The sequence below is a fragment of the Schistocerca cancellata genome, chromosome 9 (genome assembly GCF_023864275.1).
Source record: "Schistocerca cancellata isolate TAMUIC-IGC-003103 chromosome 9, iqSchCanc2.1, whole genome shotgun sequence".
Lineage (NCBI taxonomy): Eukaryota > Metazoa > Arthropoda > Insecta > Orthoptera > Acrididae > Schistocerca > Schistocerca cancellata.
In genome coordinates this window covers 174283033-174304647 of record NC_064634.1, presented here as the reverse complement: position 1 = coordinate 174304647, position 21615 = coordinate 174283033, and positions in this window count along the sequence as shown.

Below are 21615 nucleotides of genomic sequence, written 5' to 3'. Positions count from 1 at the left end.
TACTCCAAACCGATGACTTGACGTTTAACTCAAAAGCTGTATGTCGACGCGCACCTGTGCTTAAAGGTTAAACAGATTAGGAAACAATACGACAACGATAAGGCTTAGTTCAAAGCAAATACCGCATTAATTTCAATCGGCAACCAAGGTACGACTGGATCCCAACCTGTCCCTTCTGACAATCTTATTTTGACTAAATCCCTGGTGACAGTTGGGTGTTAATATTTTCTAAGTTAAGCTGATTTCAGTTATTAAGACCGCTCTGAAGGAACGTTACTTGTGAACACTTATTACAAGAGAACTCACTCGGCGGAACCACAAGATCCAATAAAATACACCAATAATGACAGTCTTTCAAAACAGCGACGAACAGCTTAGTACAAGAGGTTGCTCAGATTATAACTAATGACTGAGAAGTGTAATTACAACCAAGAATTGAACCGGTTAACATCTAAATCTAACCTCAAACTCTCTTTTGTTTAACGGCAACCCGTGCCCTAGTACAATTGTTCCGACTGTATTTACGACCAGGAGCTGATCGATTAGAACATTAATGATCGGGTACAAACCAGAAGAAAAGGCAATACAATAGCAGGACAAATTTTCAAATGACAACTAGTGTCTTTGTACAAAACTACGGCCTACTTTTACAACCAACGAGCTAACCGAGTTTACATAAAACAGAAAAACAGTAAGGAAGGAAGGTTGACAATGTCACAAATCACAATGAGGATTACAGAATCTTCCTCCCCTTTATCAGCAAGCAGTTCCATGGATCCGCGGTGGGTCACAGCAGTTACTGAGTGGTGCCGATGAAAGTCAGATAGAAGAGGCTACCTAGGCCACGAGCGGTTGTCCAACACGAATATTGCCAACCAACCGAAGGTATGTCGACCTGCTGCTTGTATTCGAAGCTACTGTTGGTGAAGTACTGCGGTATTTTCGCTCTGTGCAGGCCCTCCTTGTGCAGCTCGTGGCTTCGGCCCCTCCCCTGTGAATCTCACTCTGCTGGAATGTTTAATCTGACACATGAACCTTTATGAGCTTCCCCTTTCCGTGTCCCTGACCAAAAGGTTGACCGGGCTTAAAATTTTGGCAACGGAATATGGACCTAGGAAACGTGGGGAAAGCTTCACTAAGCGTTTATCCCGAGACCAGAAGCTGATCCATTAGAACAAACCAAAAGGAAAGGCAATATAATAGCGGGACAAATTTTGAAACGACAACTAGTGTCTTAGTACAAATCTAAGGCCTATTTTTACGACCAACGAGTCAACCGAGTTTACACAAACAGAAATAGCTCAGAAACGTTCCTGATGTAGACAAGATCCTCTAACGTCCTTTGAAAGGGGCGCTTGTTTCTATTATAGCGACAGACCTGAGGATCGTAAGCCTTCCTAATATCTGCCTGATCTCGCCCCCACTTCTCCCTACAAACCTCCAGAGTGACAGATGGAGGTAAAATATCATTTATCTCCCATAGATTGGAGAGCAGGAATTCATGGGATATGCGAGCATTAGGCTAGCTGGGGTGGCCTAGGATGCTTCATGCCATGCGGAGTTAAACACTAAGTTTAACCAGGGCAAAGTGGTATCCCACTTCTTGAGCGATTTGTGGTGGTAAATAATCAACACTGACTTCAAGTTGCGGTTAATACTTTCGGCAAAGGAAACCTGAGAATAATAAGGTGTGGTGGTAACATGTTTCATCCCATTGTCAAAACAGAATTGTCTAAACGAACTTACCGGAGAGCCAGGAGCGTTATCCGTAACCAAGCCCGCAGTGGCCCAAACAACCTAAATATATTAGTAAGATAAGAGATGGTGATAAGAGAGGTCACACCCCAGCTAGATATCAACCAAACGAACATGGTGAAAGCATCCACCGCTAGAGAATATACGAATTGCCTTTTGTGGTCCGGGCAAGTGGGCCCACATGATTTACAAACAATTTGTCCAACGGATGCTCTTCCCATTCCGATTACAGCAATCCCCTCGCCGCAGAGTTACTTGGTTTTCCCTTTTTACAATCTCGGTATTCTTTGACTAAACCTCTAACGTCTTTATAGAGTAACGGCAAGGTCAGCTGCTCCTTGACCTTCTCTAAGGTTTTATTATGACCCAAATGCCCTCATACTGGAGAGTCATAGTACTGGAAGACTGGAATAACTAAGGTTCGTGGGACACAAATTCTAGCTTCCCCAGACCTACCCCTGTGGTTATATAGAACGCCGTTCATCAGAAAATAGTCACTGGGTTCCAGTCCATCTAGTATTTTCTTCCTGAAGCCCCCCCCCCCCCCCCCAAAATGGGTCTCATTCTTGTTCAGTTTTCAAAATCCTTGGTAAGGATCGTACATACTCATCAAGCTCGTGCTGTTGGAACATTCCTTTAAGGGTGTCAGCAACCTGATTATGAAGCTTAAAATGGAAAGCCGAAACGCAGACCGCCCATCTCGCGATACGTCCTCTCTTCCAAGACGAACTAGGACCCAACTAAGGGCCTGGTTATCCGTCTCTAGGTCACCGAAATTTTTCCAGAGCAAATAACACAGCTAACGCATTGCACTCATATACCGACTAATTGTGATTAGGCCGCTCCAGACGCCGGGAAGCAAATGTTAACTGACGCCTGATGTCTTGATCTTCCTATAAAAGAACTGCCGCCACACTAGTATTGCAAAAATCAGTCTGGACCACAAATCTTTTCTTAAAGTCAGATACGGCTAAAACCAGTGGGTTAGCAATCGCAGTTTTAATTCCTTCAAAGGCTGCCTGCTGACTTTCAGCCCAAACGAATCTCTCATTATTTCTCCATAAAAGATTTAATCGAGCTGCAAGTTGGGCAAAGTTTGGGCTGCCGAAATAATTAGCTATACCTACAAATCGGGTAACCTCCCGACTATTTCGTGGCTGTTGAAAAATCCTCAACGCCTTATTGCGTTCCTGATCAATACTAATTCCGTCCCCAGACACCAAGTGACCTCAAAATGACACCTGGTGCTTAGCCAAGGTTATCTTTGAGGGTTTCATACTCAGCCCCGCATCCCTGAGCCTGGATGTGCTCTAAATGCTCTTCAAAGGGGGTATTAAATATGACCACGCCGTCCAAATAATTGAAGGCGAATTAAACTTTAAATCACCTAAAATTTTAATCCAATAAACGGGATAAAACTGCTGAACCGGTTGACAAACCAAACAGAACCCGATTAAACTCATAAATTACACTCTGTGGCGAAGATGGTGAGATGCTTCAATCCATCCGTTAAGCGTATCTTAATACGCCTGATAAAGATCTAGGACCATAAACCAAGATGCTCCAGAAAACCAGGTGAAACAGTTATGGAGATCAGGCAGTGGCACCGATTCCAGGATCACTTTTTTGTTGAGAAGCCTGTAATCAATCACAGGACGGAAATTCTGCCCTTGATCTTTGGGTACTAACAAAATGGGGGAATCATAGGGGGTGGTAGACGGTCTCATGACTCCGTCTTTTAACAAGCCCTCAGTTTTGTGCCCCAATATCTTTATCTTAGGTGGTGACAAGCGATGTGGAGACTGGCGAACTTGCACGTCATCCATGACACGAACATGGTATCTAATGAAATCTGTGACTGAATCTGTCAAAAAGTACATCAGGAAATACTCCCAAAAGTTCACTTAACTGTTTCCCTTGTTGATTAGAGAGGTGGTCTATCCCAAGCAGGCATGTGTTACTACTGGTGTCACGTCCCATCCCCACGGGGGTATGCTATTCGATCGTTGGGGTAAAATTTGAAATAAAAGGTCTGGGTACCAAACTCTAACACCATAACGGTCTTACGGATGAAATCTTGCCGTAGAATTAAGTCAGGGACCAGTCCCTTAACTAATAAAAACTTGATAGACCATGAAAATTCACACACTGAAATATTTCCCCGTACTTCCCCGCACAGAGGTAACTCTTGGCCATTGGCCACCCGACATCTCTCAATCACGGGATGTACTGGAGATAATATACATAAGTGTCCATATTCAATAAACCACTCGTAATTAAGGAGAGACACAGAGCTGCCTGAATCTAGTAACCTACCCAACGGTTTAAGCCATATAGCCACACAAACAAATGGTAAGGTACGTGTGGTGGCTACCTGTCTACGACTACACCACCCCTGTCTCCAAGGATGCGACCTGCCCCCGCCTGGCGTCATTTCTTAGCGCGAGGCGTCCTTGGAAATGGGCATCCTCGTACTGAATGGTCACGTGCGCTGCATCTAAAGAGAGCCCCTGATTTCATTGATCCATGTGCTCTATCTATCATACTACCCTCTGGACCGTAGTTAGTTTTGATGTCCCTTCTCCCCCCCCCCCCCCCACCGCCCCACCCCGTTAACTCATTTCGCTGGTTGTCAGCAAAAGACGATTTAACGGAGTTAACAAGATTTCCAGCTCACGAAGAGTGACCAGGCGAGGAAAGAGTGCGATACAAGACCTATCTTCAGGTCGAAAATCTTCTAAGACATGAGCAACTAAATTCGCCTCGGGAGCATCCATACGTAGTGCCGATACTGCCTCACGAACCTGCTCCGCGTATTCAAACAAAGATTCGTGGGAGTCCTGCACGCGCCAGTAATATCTACACTCTAGCTCTTTGCGCATACGGTCTGATAGCTTACCCTCCACAACCGATTGCCTCAGTTGCCCGATCGTCTTACCCTACTGTAAAGTTTCAGATAGTAGATTGCTTAATCTACCATGTGATAACGGGTAGAGTGCGATAAGTACTATGTGATGGGGAGTCCTTAATGCCTCATCATGCGAATCAAACTAGCAGCCACAATAACTAAGGTTTCAATTGACAATTTCCGAATGGTATTTAAGAGACACAATATCAGGTTAGGGAGGTGGCAGAATATTCCCCCGATCGATCACTTGGACCTCGGGCGATAGATCCACATTCAGCTATTGGATTGTCAGAAACAGATTCTATATTATTTGTATCAGCCCCACTTTCTAATTCGAAAGCAGCAGTTTGGATTTGCAAATCAAACGAAAGATTATTTAACTGAATGACAGGTGCTAGCTGCTGAGGGCTCGGCTTTAGAAGTTTAAGATCCTTTACTCTACTGCCCAGGTGGACTAATTGTGAATGAATGCGCTTCACCTGCCTCACGGTTGGTTGGTTATTTTGGAGAAAGGAGAGATTCTCTTGTAACTGATTCAATCCTACCATGATAGTCTGTAAATTTTGGCTCACCTCGCGCCAACCGTGCTGACATAAATGGAGAGTGGTGTTGACGACGCTGCCCATAACCTGGCTGCCAGTTCCCCCACTGTACCGTGAACATTTTGTTGCCTAATGCTCAGTTCATACTCGACCTGATCCAGTGTTAGGTACGAAATACCGGGAAACTGACGTGGATCCACGGTGCGGCTGTCGATAAAAGAGAATATTTCAACAATGTCCAAAAAGAATAAAGTACAGAATTTAAACTCAAGCAGGTTGCGTGAAATGAAACTCGTGACAACCGTCCACTAACAAGTCGAAAACCACCATCTGCTACCAATGATAAGTGGTACTTACTGAAATTAAGATAAACGTGGAAGGGAGGGCCCACCAATATGACTTTCTTTTCACACAGCCTCCTTATTTAACAATATACAACCATAAAATTTTCTTTAACAAAATGAATAAATTTGTAAAATTCTTTTGACCTTAAACCGTAAGTTGAATACGCTTTTGCAAAATAAATCAAAACAGCAAAGAACATGACAATGGTTACAAGATGTCTAGATCTGCAGCCCGCCCGTTATCTGGTGAAAGAGCGGTGTTTACTACCGCGCTGGACATAGCAGCCACCGGAAAAGGACTATACCTGAAACCATATGGTCTACTCACAAATAAAAAAAAAACATTAGCAGTCCTAACAGAACGACCACTCAAAAATAGAGAGCTTCTTAAGTTTGTTAGAAAAAATTCAATTTTCCAAGATACCGTGTGTGTTTATGCGGCATACCGAAGACTATGTGGAAAACTGGTGAACGTGGTATTGTGAATTTAGATGTTGTTGAAGGTCCCGGCATCCACTGGGTGTCATTTTGTATGATAAATGCAAATACTCATTTGATGACCTGCAACAGCCAGAACAATTACAACGATACTTCACTCGCTGAAGATACGCGTGCTACAATTTTCGGCGCTATCGGGACTTTAATACACAGCTCTGCAGACACCTATGTATCATGTTTCTCTTGACATTTACAAAGACGAAGAATATATAAGGAGGAGCTTTAAACATTCCTTCATCAGTTAAGGTTCAGATGCAATATCATACACTGTGACCTAAACAAAAAAAATCATCAGTATTACGTGTAAATTACTTCCCACCAATTGCATTGATTGGACTGGAGACATACAACAGCATCGCAATGCCACCGAGGCTAACAACAAACTGCATCTGCTTATTAATGGTGAAAAAGACACGTGGAAATAGAACTGGTGCATACGATATCCATGATTTAAACCAAGTCTTAAAATTGTATGGAAAGGGTATTGAGCTACCTGCAAACATAAATACACTTAAATCAGAAATACGGACTGTAAATGAAACTTCTGAGTAACCAGAAAGGTTCAGTAGGACACCTACTGGGCTGGGTTTCACAAAAGGACTGGTTTTGAAGAAACGTCAGATCAGACTGTGGACGTACTGCCAGTCAGCTCAATCCGAGTCGAGTGTAACATTGCAACGAACTCCTATCTCAACGACAGTCTGATTCATACTATTTACGGATTCCTCCCCCGCAGTTGCAACAGGGTATAAAATTGTTGAGTCTCCCATTAATTCAATATACCTTTCAGTGACAGTTCAGACATTGGATTATTTGCAGTTGCGTATTGTGGACCAGAATAATCAGCTTGTCGATTTTCGTGACGAGGAAATCATTGTATGATTACATCTAAAGCAGGAAGGGCGTACGGTATAAAACCAGTGCACGAAATTCACAGCACATCACTTCGTTGATAAACCCCAAAGTCATAATTCGTACGAACTACGAGTTTCTTAACTCCGTTGGCTTGAAACCATGCAATGACGTCCTCACTCAATATAACCGAGCGAATTATACGTCAGGAATACTTCTCACATAAACCTTACGTTTCAACCACATTTAACAAGAAAGATGAAATTAAGTTTGTCATCCAGCACCAAGTCACGCTGACACTTCCATGCAAGACCTTATATTTGGAGGGGTCACGCTGACACTTCCATGCAAGAGCTTCTTATATTTAGAGGGGTCATTCAAGAAAACCGAAGGCAGCGCTACACTGGGATCCAAGCTTATACGTAATGCTTTAGCATTCCTGTTTCAAGAGATACGCTATGAACTCAGTGGGTCTGAGATCGAACACACACGCAATGTCGGCATAACATCAACCCTTGAAACATATGTCTCTGCATCACCCACGGATCTGAATGGTTTATAAAATGCGGGATGGTCATAGGCGATCTGGTGGACAGAACAGTTGCAGAGTACGAACGATTTACTGCGTGCACACCTCTAAAAACGCTTATGGGCCATTTGATGACATGAGGCAGATTATTATCAACGCTAAATAGGAACCCATTCTCGTACAGAGTGCGATGGATAATAACTCATGCATTCAAGGAGCTCAAGACAAGAATATGATCACAATCAGCAAGATAATATGGAAAATGCCTCATATCAGTGTATTAGACGAGGAGCGTTTGAAGCTTTCACACGTTCTGAATTCCAGTACATATCTATCGCTAACATTCCACTCATGGGAGATTTTCGAGTGCCCAGTGCTACCGAGGGCTATAAAAACCTTTTCGCGGCTAGAGACGCCTAGATTCATCATATTTGCGCTTCAGACTGACAGAAGAGGGAATATAGCAAATGATTTCACTGTATTCGACAATTGCAAGTTAACTGATGCCAGGGTCTACTCGAATTCAGAATTCCAACCATATGACAATTTACACCTGCAGGGGTATGAAAATGTACACAGTCTAGCATATGACATGTATGCGAGGTTTCGTGCTTCTTACTATGAAAGTGCTGAAGAAGGAGGAGGGTGTCTAATCAGACCAAGGAAATTTAAGGAGCTGTCACCAATCATTGTAATAGATCGCTCGAAAGAGAACGAGGTAATTAAGTCTGGAGCTATAAACATAAGAACGGAATTTGAATCTTAAGCAAATTTCCCAGAACCCACTGCAGCATACCATCTAGTCCTATATGACCGTGTGATCAGCTACTGCCCGCTCACCGGTGTTGTGCAACGAGCTGTATAAATGAACAGGTGCTTTGCCATACTTAGAGCATTCCACAACGGCATCTCAAGGTGTGAACATCATTGCAGACGCTCAGAGTTTCTATTATGATGAGCACAGGGCATAGACAGTTCATATTTCGAGATGTATTCGTAGCGTACACAAAAGATGACGGAATAATACAGACATTCTCAGCAAATATTGCATCACCGACGCCTTTCAAGGGTGTAAAACACGAGAGAGTGCAAAGTGGTTAACAAATTTCTGCCATAGAATTCACTGGGATGACCCTGGATAGCCTAAAAGACATGGTGATGTCACTTCGGTTATTCGACCACTTGAATACTATCATCTGCTTGAACGGGAAGAAGAAGATCTCATGAATGCATCGAATCTTCAAGTTTGCTGCTATTCAAGACCTGGAATTCTATGTGTGTCCTGCTCTCCATCGACTCAAGAAGAAATGTGAAAATAATGTTGCTGCGTCTGCTTATCAAAATGTAAAATTACTTTTAAGTTGGATGAAAAATAAATGAATTTTAAGCTCATAATATGTTTACGATTTTTCTTCACCGTTTTACTGCTTTGGCAGTATACAGTTTTACCCAGAAACTATGTCTGTAGTTTTCTTCAAGCACAGGAGATATAATTTTAGACATGTTTGCTATTTGCCTTGGAAGTGGACATGGTCACATGCCTCTGCTCCCATAACCCAATTTGTGCAGCACCAAAGGCATAATTCCACGCAACCATTCTACATATTTTGTCATTCTCGATCTTTAACTTCACCTTCTTAATAGTACTCATCTTCAGAGAGAATAATGTCCAAACTCCGTTACTATTTGTATGTGTTATCACCATGGTCCCAATAATTATGCCTTTCAACATTGAATCTGGTAATCACATGCTATTTAGAACGTTTCTCAATGCATTATTGTTGTAATTATTATTCTATCGATGGGATTGTGGAAAGATCACGTCTATTACCATTAGGGAAACAATGTAATTCGAAACTGAACATTTCACAATTAGCGGTGTTGGGATAAATCATAAAGAACAATATCTGTGAGCCCATGACAGATTGCAACGTACATGCGTAAATGTATCGAATTTTCTTACTGTAAACCTCTAAACCAGTGTGGCAGACGTATGGTATTCACAAACGATGAATATGTGGATATGCTAACGGTGCATCCGATAACCAGGCTGGTGTTTCCACTCGTGAATATGCTACTAGATATCCTCATCGACGCCATCCAGATAAAAATGTGTTTCGCCATTTGGAGCTGCGCCATCGGCTGTCACGTTCTCTCCTTCCACCATTGTGGGACAGGTCATCCACAGACTCGCCATACTCCAGCAACTGAGGAAGGTATTCTGAGGTCATACACTAACAAGGGAACCTCCCCATCGAACCCCCCTCAGGTTTAGTTATAAGTTGGCACAATGGATAGGCCTTGAATAACTGAACACACATCAATCGAGAAAACAGGAAGAAGTTGTGTGGAACTATGAAAAAAATAAGCAAAATATACAAACTGAGTAGTCCATGTGGAAGATAGGCAACATCGAGGATGAAATGCGCCCAGGAATGCCGTGGTCCCGTGGTTATCGTGAGCAGCTGCGGAAGGAGAGGTCCTTGGTACAAGTCTTCCCTCAAGTGTAAATTTTACTTTCTTTATTTTCGCAAAGGTATGATCTGTCTTTAGTTCATTGACGTCCCTGTTCACTGTAATAAGTTTAGTATCTGTTTTGCGACCGCACCGCAAAAGCGTGAGATTAGTAAGCGAAAGGACGTGCCTCTCCAATGGGAACCGAAAACATTTGATCGCAAGGTCATAGGTCAGCCGATTCCTCCACAGGAAAACACGTCTGATATATTCTACACGACACTGGTGACGGCCTGTGCGTCACATGACAGGAATATGTTGTCGACCCACCTAACTTGTACACTTAGCGAATGGGTAAAAAGATTCTTCTACCTTGCCCGATTTAGGTTTTCTCGTGGATGTGATAATCACTGTGGCAGTGATTTGTCACATAAACTGCAACAAATGAATGTAACAGTTTCACAGTCGCACAGTTTTCTCTGTGCTCTGTCAAAACATGTTTTTAACGTTTTCAAATTTTTCCGTACGTAGACCGTCAAATCCCGCATATGTCCAAGCAAATCTGAACATGTCCTGGAATTTTGGAGAGAGATGTTGATTATGTGTGAATGCTTGAACTTTGATAATTGTCTGAAAATAAAAGAAACTTTTCACTGGAGGAAAGACTTAAACCAAGTACCTCTCGTTCCGCAGCTGCTGACGCTAACCACCGGACCACGGTGCTCCTCGGCTTGTACTAACCTTGATGTTGCCTATCTTGCGCATGGACTACTCAGTTTGTATATTTTGCTTATTTATTCATAGTTCCACACAACTTCTTCCTGTTTTCTCGATTAATGTGTGTTCAGTTTTTCAAGGCCTATCCACTGTGCCAACTTATAACTAAATCTAAGGGGGGTGCGATGGGGAGGTTCCCTTGTAAGAACCTCAGCGAAGTACACGTAGCATAGCAAGGCAGCTGCGTGTCTCGTAATGCACGGTCGTTAACGTACTGCACGAGGATGGGCTGGACCCCAATCATTATTTCACGCAACACCTGCATCGTGCATATCGCCATCAGCGGAAACAATTCTGTGAATGGTTCCAACAACAACAGGAAGCCAACAATGACTTTTTGAACACCGCAATATGGTCGAATGAAGCAGCATTCACTCATGAGGGTGTCTTCAATACGTAAAGTGCCCACCATTGGTGTAAGGTTAACCTGCATGTCACCCGTGACCATGGATATCAAGTTCGATTGGGTATCAGCATCTAGGCCAGAATATTGGGTGACAGGTGCTTGGGCGCCTCCATGTTGCCTGACTGGTTGACTGCACGAAGGTATCATGTATTTGTCTCAGACTATCTGTCTGGTGCACTGTAAGATGTTACACTACATGTTCGGCAGAGGATATGGTTCCAACAAGATGGTGCACCTCCACACTCTGGATTTAATGTGCGACAGTATTTGGCCAGAACATTTCCGAGGGAAATGGCTCTGACATGGAGGTCCAGTTGTATGACCACCACGTTCATGTGGCCTAAATCACCTGGATTTCTTCCTGTGGGGACTCCTGAACGAGCACGTGTACTCTGCTCCGTCTACAAATGTGGAAGAATTGGTAGGGTGTGTTCAGGCTGCTCTTGTTCCTGTGGCCGCAGCTTTGCTGCAAAGGGTCCAGAGCTGTATGATTCGGCGGGTTGCGCAATGTTTGGATGTGCAGGGAGATCGCTTTGAGCATCTGTTGTTCTGAGGACAACGTATTCTGTTGTGAAGGTCATGCGGCCATTAATATGGACATTATTATTGTCACTGGTTGCTAATGTACAATATCTGAGCGCTCTTATTACATTTAGTAGACTATAAATGTCAAGTAGATGTTATGTTACTGTATTGTGCAGTCATCTTTAACATCTCGAAACTGATATTGATTTTATAGTTATTCAGTCGTATGACATTTGTTTCAATTGTCTGTTTCTTATTTCTCTAACGACGTATTTGTTATGTTCAGCGGTACAAAATGTCGTAAATTTAAGATACATGTGACCTAAGAAACGGGGTATATTACAGAAGGAAATGTCAGATAAATTATCAAATTTAAAAAAATGCACCCCAACACAGGATCGAACCCTCGACCTCCTGCATGCTAACACAAAACTCTGTCCACTGCACCAACCGTATAGCACAAGTGTTGTATTCCGACAGAGATAGTTTCAATACATTTGGTTACAGTGTTGCCAGATTGCCACACTTTAACGTCCTTTTTCTGCTGGATGTACTCACCGGAAGAAATTTTGTGACAGACATTTTTTTATCGTTGTCCTGTGAGGAGTCGCACTGTGAAGCCTGAGTGTGCGAATTTCGCTTAACAACAAAGGGATTACAATTTAGTTCTTGAGATTACAATATAGTTCTTGAGGTACAATTTCACTCTGTTGTTCCAATGCAGAGATACTTTTAACTTGCACGCTACAACAATAACACTGGTCGAGAATACTTTTTCCAATTTTTTTCCAGTAGCACTGGATGAGAATGTTTACAATCTTTTATAAATCTACGGTAAAAACTAATGTGGAGATACTTTTACTACAACTACATTCGACAGTTCCAGTAGCATAGCTTTTACAAAGACTGATGGACTGTGCACACATAGAAACTAATTTAACAGCCCCAGTAACAAAGGTTTTTACAATAATAATTATTCTGATTAGCTATATAGATACATATATACACTTAAAAGCAGATCTGACTTTAATGGCTAGAGGCAGATAGAAAACTTAAAAACTATTCTATTTACAGGACGCATATGGTGCGCAGATGTATATTTACAGGCTGCATATATGGTACGTATGAATAAATAAATATACAGTTTTTTCTGTTTGTGGTTTTTTGTAATAAATATATTTTTTCTTTATGCTTTTTTACACACTTGGCGTGCATATATATACATTTTTACTTGTTTTTATTTTTTTTCACACATGTTGTGTGCGTATATACATGTGTACATAATATGCATAAATACTTACACACACACACACACACACACACACACACACACACGTGAAACATATGCACGTGCACACACAAGTACTTATACTATGATAAGAGGGTCATACAACTGCAGAGCCTCTCTCCCTCTCCCTCTCCCTCTGTCATTCTCTCCCTCTACCAGAGTATTTATTGTCATGGGGGGACAGGCCGATTTTAGATTGCAGCACTGTGTACACCTCATGTCCTCTAGATCAAATACTAGTTTGCCATACCACATGCAATGGCTGCAGTGCAGCACTGCAAACACTGCTTTAAAGTCACCGCAAATAGTCTTCGATAGAGAGGATCCTCGATGCCATATGATGAATACCCTTAGCCCACCTCTGGGTGGCACCTTCAAATGTGCGATACACATACAATTTTTATCGCAGACTTATAAACTCCAGAATCAGCAATCCATTCACCTCGTCCTTCATAAGGCCGATAACTTTCCATGAGGATTATCAGCTGTGTATGAGGACATGTCGAATTCATTACTGTGGTACTTCATTACTTCATATGGAGCGCAGTTCTTCACCAAATAGATGAAGCTATCTCTGCCCACACAAAGTAATTTATGACTTGCGAAATGAGTTTTCGCAAACCCATAATGAAAGGCGTACATGTGGAGTTTGGTTAGATCTAGCATGCACATCCCCAAGTAAATAGGTTTCGTAAACTCTACTGCAGTCTTCACCATCTCCACAGCAACAAAGTTCTTATTGAATATGGTGACCCGATTAAAATTTGGTGTGGCAATGCATTTTCTTACGCCTTAACACCCATCCCATTCGCTTCTAATCAATATTTCGTTCCCTCAAATTCTCGATTGTTTTCCCGAAAAATAAATTCATTAATTTGTAAAAACTTTTCTCGAAGTCACACGTCACAGAAGCTCTGTCTCGTATTCAGATCAATATACACTTCAAGCAGGAGGATGGCTTGAAGGAGATAGCCTGGGTGATTCCAACCAGCTCCATCCCAAAGCTGAGACACTGTAAGAGATTATGTTAATGAATAACGTATCTTCGCTTATTCGTCAGTGTTGTCATCAGTTTTGGGGTGAAGCCTCCTCGCGGAACTAGTTGCTCTGGGCACAATGGCAAATCGGCGTGTACATCATGCACACTGATAGGATATATGAGTCTTGCCTCGATCACATACCCCACATGGGAATCAGCTGCCATACACTACATGATTTTTCCTCCTAATGCCTTGCATTCGTCTTCAGGTACCCATCGAAACTCACCCATCCACAGTGATTGCTGCATGGCGTGCCTGTATAAATTATTTACATCCAGGTACATTATATAACTCGAATCAAGGGATGCAGTGAACCTGTCACCCAACTGTGGGTTATTTGTCTTCACATGCCTATGGACACATTGACAAAGTCAACCACAGATCTCTCCCTCAAAGAAAAGAAGCATTCAACATTGGTCAATAATTCAATGCTGCACTTCCTTTTCTTGAGGATTGCATCCCAGGACAACCCACGTGCCGTGTAATAAAAGGTGGTATCAAGAGAATATGTGGTCATGCATAGAATCCGGAATTCCTCGAAAACGTCTACAAGCAAGCGCACATCTGTGTCCGTGTAAAGCTGTGCATACTGTCCTAAAGTGGAGATGTTGAATTCCCACCAGACATTCGCAGCATGCTAATACTCTGCATCCATTATGGCATCGCCTGTAAGGCTGCTGGAGACTTCGGTTATGTCGGGTAGCTTGGTTTCATTGAGTTTCCCATATTATCCATATACTCTTAAGGGAAAACCCCCTTCCTAGTCACAAGCTGAAAGTTTTCCTCATCGGGAAATGCAGCTCGAGTGATATGCATATCCTCCAGAGTTTCAACAAGTTTATGGAGTGGTACCTCCATAAAACGTAGCGTATCAAGGAATAGGAGTGTAATTCACGGCATCATTAATTTTGGAGAATGAAATATATTTTTAGACACTCTCAGTTAGGACACTGGCCTGATATTTCTCCATGCCGAAATCAGCCAAGTGCTCAACTAGAAAGTCACTTAAATTATGGAAGAAAACGGGTATGTGCCTTGGTGGCTGGTACTTCAGATTGCACGTTTTGTCAGATGCGCCACAGAACTTCCTCGTAAGATGGCAATGGTCCCTATGACGAGTTTCCACTTTTGTATCTAACGGCAGCCCACAAATATAACAGGTCGTCTCAAGGTGTGGCAGGGGGCGAAAGACATTCCGGAGGGCTGAACGGAAGGCCTCTCCAGTTTGACGAACCAGTTTCAGGCTCTGTCTCAGGCTGATACTGATCTTCGGCCTGACATGGCTGCTTGTCCTGTTCCAGAGGTTGCCCCTCAGTCTGCAAGATCCGGGCGGTCGCAGAGGGTGGGCTTACTGGTAGTTGGGAGCTCCAACGTCAGGCGCGTAATGGGGCCCGTTAGGGATATGGCAGCAAGAGAGGGGAAGAAAACCAATGTGCACTCCGTGTGCATACCGGGGGGAGTCATTCCAGATGTGAAAAGGGTCCTTCCGGATGCCATGAAGGGTACAGGGTGCACCCATCTGCAGGTGGTCGCTCATGTCGGCACCAATGATGTGTGTCGCTATGGATCGGAGGAAATCCTCTCTGGCTTCCGGCGGCTATCTGATTTGGTGAAGACTGCCAGTCTCGCTAGCGGGATGAAAGCAGAGCTCACTATCTGCAGCATCGTCGACAGGACTGACTGCGGACCTTTGGTACAGAGCCGAGTGGAGGGTCTGAATCAGAGGCTGAGACGGTTCTGCGACCGTTTGGGCTGCAGATTCCTCGACTTGCGCCATAGGGTGGTGGGGTTTCGGGTTCCGCTGGATAGGTCAGGAGTCCACTACACGCAACAAGCGGCTACACGGGTAGCAGGGGTTGTGTGGCGTGGGTTGGGCGGTTTTTTAGGTTAGATGGGCAAGTACAGAAAGGGCAACAGCCTCAACGGGTGCGGGGCAAAGTCAGGACATGCGGGGACCAAGCAGCAATCGGTATTGTAATTGTAAATTGTCGAAGCTGCGTTGGTAAAGTACCGGAACTTCAAGCGCTGATAGAAAGCACCGAAGCTGAAATCGTTATAGGTACAGAAAGCTGGCTGAAACCAGAAATAAATTCTGCCGAAATTTTTACAAAGGTACAGACGGTGTTTAGAAAGGATAGATTGCATTCAACCGGTGGTGGAGTGTCCGTCGCTGTTAGTAGTAGTTTATCCTGTAGTGAAGTAGAAGTGGATAGTTCCTGTGAATTATTATGGGTGGAGGTTACACTCAACAACCGAGCTAGGTTAATAATTGGCTCCTTTTACCGACCTCCCGACTCAGCAGCATTAGTGGCAGAACAACTGAGAGAAAATTTGGAATACATTTCACATAAATTTTCTCAGCATGTTATAGTCTTAGGTGGAGATTTCAGATATAGACTGGGACACTCAGATGTTTAGGACGGGTGGTAGGGACAGAGCATCGAGTGACATTATACTGAGTGCACTATCCGAAAATTACCTCGAGCAATTAAACAGAGAACCGACTCGTGGAGATAACATCTTGGACTTACTGATAACAAACAGACCCGAACTTTTCGACTCTGTAAGCGCAGAACAGGGAATCAGTGATCATAAGGCCGTTGCAGCATCCCTGAATATGGAAGTAAATAGGAATATAAAAAAAGGGAGGAAGGTTTATCTGTTTAGCAAGAGTAATAGAAGGCAGATTTCAGACTACCTAACAGATCAAAACGAAAATTTCTGTTCCGACACTGACAATGTTGAGAGTTTATGGAAAAAGTTCAAGGCAATCGTAAAATGCGTTTTAGACAGGTACGTGCCGAGTAAAACTGTGAGGGACGGGAAAAACCCACCGTGGTACAACAACACAGTTAGGAAACTACTGCGAAAGCAAAGAGAGCTTCACTGCAAGTTTAAACGCAGCCAAAACCTCTCAGACAAACAGAAGCTAAACGATATCAAAGTTAGCGTAAGGAGGGCTATGCGTGTAGCGTTCAGTGAATTCGAAAGTAAAATTCTATGTACCGACTTGACAGAAAATCCTAGGAAGTTCTGGTCTTACGTTAAATCAGTAAGTGGATCGAAACAGTATATCCAGACACTCCGGGATGATGAAGGCATTGAAACAGAGGATGACACGCGTAAAGCTGAAATACTAAACACCTTTTTCCAAAGCTGTTTCACAGAGGAAGACCGCACTGCAGTTCCTTCTCTAAATCCTCGCACAAACGAAAAAATGGCTGACATCGAAATAAGTGTCCAAGGAATAGAAAAGCAACTGGAATCACTCAACAGAGGAAAGTCCACTGGACCTGACGGGATACCAATTCCATTCTACACAGAGTACGCGAAAGAACTTGCCCCCCTTCTAACAGCCGTGTACCGCAAGTCTCTAGAGGAACGGAAGATTCCAAATGATTGGAAAAGAGCACAGGTAGTCCCAGTCTTCAAGAAGGGTTGTCGAGCAGATGCGCAAGACTATAGACCTATATCCCTGACGTCGATCTGTTGTAGAATTTTAGAACATGTTTTTTTGCTCGAGTATCATGTCGTTTTTGGAAACCCAGAATCTACTATGTAGGAATCAACATGGATTCCGGAAACAGCGATCGTGTGAGACCCAACTCGCTTTATTTGTTCATGAGACCCAGAAAATATTAGATACAGGCTCCCAGGTGGATGCTATTTTTCTTGACTTCCGGAAGGCGTTCGATACAGTTCCGCACTGTCGCCTGATAAACAAAGTAAGAGCCTACGGAATATCAGACCAGCTGTGTGGCTGGATTGAAGAGTTTTTAGCAAACAGAACACAGCATGTTGTTCTCAATGGAGAGACGTCTACAGACGTTAAAGTAACCTCTGGCGTGCCACAGGGGAGTGTTATGGAACCATTGCTTTTCACAATATATATAAATGACCTAGTAGATAGTGTCGGAAGTTCCATGCGGCTTTTAGCGCATGATGCTGTAATATACAGAGAAGTTGCAGCATTAGAAAATTGCAGCGAAATGCAGGAAGATCTGCAGCGGATAGGCACTTGGTGCAGGGAGTGGCAACTGACCCTTAACATAGACAAATGTAATGTATTGCGAATACATAGAAAGAAGGATCCTTTATTGTACGATTATATGATAGCAGAACAAACACTGGTAGCAGTTACTTCTGTAAAATATCTGGGAGTATGCGTGCGGAACGATTTGAAGTGGAATGATCATATAAAATTAATTGTTGGTAAGGCGGGTGTCAGGTTGAGATTCATTGGGAGAGTCCTTAGAAAATGTAGTCCATCAACAAAGGAGGTGGCTTACAAAACACTCGTTCGACCTATACTTGAGTATTGCGCATCAGTGTGGGATCCGTACCAGATCGGGTTGACGGAGGAGATAGAGAAGATCCAAAGAAGAGCGGCGCGTTTCGTCACAGGGTTATTTGGTAACCGTGATAGCGTTACGGAGATGTTTAACAAACTCAAGTGGCAGACTCTGCAAGAGAGGCGCTCTGCATCGCGGTGTAGCTTGCTGTCCAGGTTTCGAGAGGGTGCGTTTCTGGATGAGGTATCGAATATATTGCTTCCCCCTACTTATACCTCCCGAGGAGATCACGAATGTAAAATTAGAGAGATTAGAGCGCGCACGGAGGCTTTCAGACAGTCGTTCTTCCCGCGAACCATACGCGACTGGAACAGGAAAGGGAGGCAATGACAGTGGCACGTAAAGTGCCCTCCGCCACACACCGTTGGGTGGCTTGCGGAGTATAAATGTAGATGTAGATGTAGAACAGCATTATTGTACAAATCTTCATTATCCTTCGATTTGGTCATGGGAACGTTGTTGCTGTAACTCCCATGAAAGTTCTTCGAGCTCAGTGAGCAGCCAAACCGCAGGATTATCCCCAACATAAGATTTGTAGCAGTTAAGACTCGAATTATAGCATAATACAATTTGGTACGCTACCACATATAGTACGTGTTTTTCTGTAAAGGTAGTATGTGAGGTCGTGGGGTCACCTTCACAGTGGGCCACAGGAGCAAGGAGGCATTCAAAGTAGATGTATACTACAAACAAAAAATGGCTCCAAGCACTATGGGACTTAACATCTGAGGTCATCAGTCCCCTAGACTTAGAACTACTTAAACCTAACCAACCCAAGGACATCTCACACATCCATGCCCCAGGCAGGATTCGAACCTGCGACCGTAGCAGCAGCGCAGTTCTGGATTGAAGCGCCTAGAACCGCTCGGCCACAGCGGCCGGCTACTACAGACAGACATCGCTCCCTGAAGTGATCGTCGGCTTTTAGGGCTCACCACAAATTTCTCGTGGCCCGAGATGAACGCCACTGACATGGATGCGGCTCTCCAGAGAAAGTAAGGGTACGTCGCGATATCTGCAATGCCATCACCAAGTCGTCGGCCGAAATGCACTCCTCTCCACTTCGTCTAACGTCCCCCAATAAACTCTGACAACGATTTGTTGGCGACTGAGATCCAGCGAATCTCTATGGACTGTCCTCGATGGATGTTCATCAGTGAAAACTGCACGGACTTCCGCCGACAGAAGTCTGCTCCTGAATGTCAAAATTTGGCTTTCCTTTACACTCTGCTTTCATTTCCCACCGAAAAGTGTTTATTGACAGTAGCAAAATTACAAAACACCTTGGCCGAATAGCGACGTCTCCCTCCAAAATAGAGTTCCATCAAACCAACGCATCACCTTCAGACGCCACTCATAAAGCAATACTCTCCCCTACTGCTAAAAAACGTCCACGCTACCTCTGTGTTCGTGACGTCACACTAACAATCCAATCCCACATCTTCACGCTCATAAAGTTAGCCTCCGATCAGAGGTCCTCAGGAAATACTGCTCCACAAGCTAGCTCAGTGTTTGAGGCATGTCATATTTTCGAAAGCTACCGATGGCTATCTATAAATCTAGACTGCAAAACACGAGGAAAAAGCCCTCGCCTGCAGCTCATGGCGCCTCTCCACCCCTCGGTGTTCCACTCAGCTACCCGAGATTATCAGCTGGACAATACTTGGGAGACCCCTGGAACGCCGCGGTAGTCGCATTTCCACGAAGTCAATGCCTGTCCCTCTGGTCTCTGAGGAAAGTGCCTTTCTCCATAACATTTTCTGTTTGCCACTTTCAGCTCCAATGTATTGTGTCTTCCGATGCATGCAAAAGCTTTCAGAAATCAGTAAGTCCACCATGTTAAAGAAAGGAAGTTACATAAGGCATTGTACCACCAGCCATTGTAGTCCAAAAATTTTAATAGGTACTTCCTTATTACAGTCACCACATTATCATTTTCTAAAGTACTAAACTGATACCAAAATTAATGAAAATGGCTTGCAGACTTGAGTGCCATGTTTCACTGTTGCCACGACACACTCAAGGAAACATTGTTCATCAGGCAACCCTCAGTTTTACTCATGCTCTTAATTTATAAACCGCGTACTGTGACTCATCAAACTGTAAAATATCCTCCGCTATTCCAGGAAAGCTGGTGTTTGCAGTGCAGTAAAAAATATTATTGTGATTAGCAGCTTCTGGAGAGCAACGGCGTTGCTATCAGATTCCTAAAAAATTTTGCACGTTTCTTATGACCATGAAAACCAAGTTCTGTTGCCCCTTAATGAACCGTTCTGTTACAAACATCGATAGTTGAACTGCAATGAAAGTCCTGTACAACAGTTCGCAAGAAAGCCATCAGTTAGGTACTACTGAACACTTTAGAATTGGAGAAGCCTGATTTTTTTTTTTTTTACCCATAAGAGCGAGAACTGAGTTAACCGTCTTCCGGACGATCTGCTTCACAGTAACATCACTAAACAATTAAAAGAGAAACAAGAGGTCGTAGAGTAATTTCCTGACACTACAAACCGTTCCAAAATGTTCAAAATTTATGGGAAACCAACAGGAGGATTTCTGGGCTACGTGGAAGGTACTTGGTTTCCGGTATAATGTTAACACAGCTGTCTCCAGATCAGACCAAGCGGTATAGCCCAGAATATTTCATAGTCATCACTACCACCACTAGCCAAGTCCGAGCACTTCGTTATCACACAGCTATCACTGAGTCATTCTGTTGGGATCATTGTTCTATCAACGAGCTATGTCACTCCTCCGCTTCACTACATGGAGGGCTGGATTCAGCGTTGGCTGTGTCACCATACGGCACTTTGTCATAGTAAAGTATTGCACCATCTTTGAGCTTATCAAAGGAAACGGAAGAAGAATCCTCATTTCGTACAATATAGTCAGGCATATAAGATACTTTCTTGACTCGCCTCCTTAATTGAGGAAAGGTTGTATATGTCCAAGTAGTCATACTGAACAAAAATTCATCACCCCCAGGAAACATAATGCAAATATGTACCACCTCCATGGCCTCATTTTGGCGAGGAAAAGAGCGAAGCCTCTCATTGATTGTTGGATACCGTAGAGCTCTGAAATTGTTAAATACACGTTCACCACCTTTTCCAGACAGTCTCAGACATTTTATATGGGACTAAGGTTCGACATGTTGCCTGATTTTTTTGACAACTAGCAATGTGTGCATGCAACCCTGCGGAAATGGATGTTGCCATCTTGGAAGGTAGAAGTGTCCATAGTATACTTCTCATGAATACATAGAAGCTCGGCCACCAAGAATGTTGAAATAAATGGCCGCGTTCGTATTCACAGTAGCGTGAATGAGTGGGCCCATATCACGGT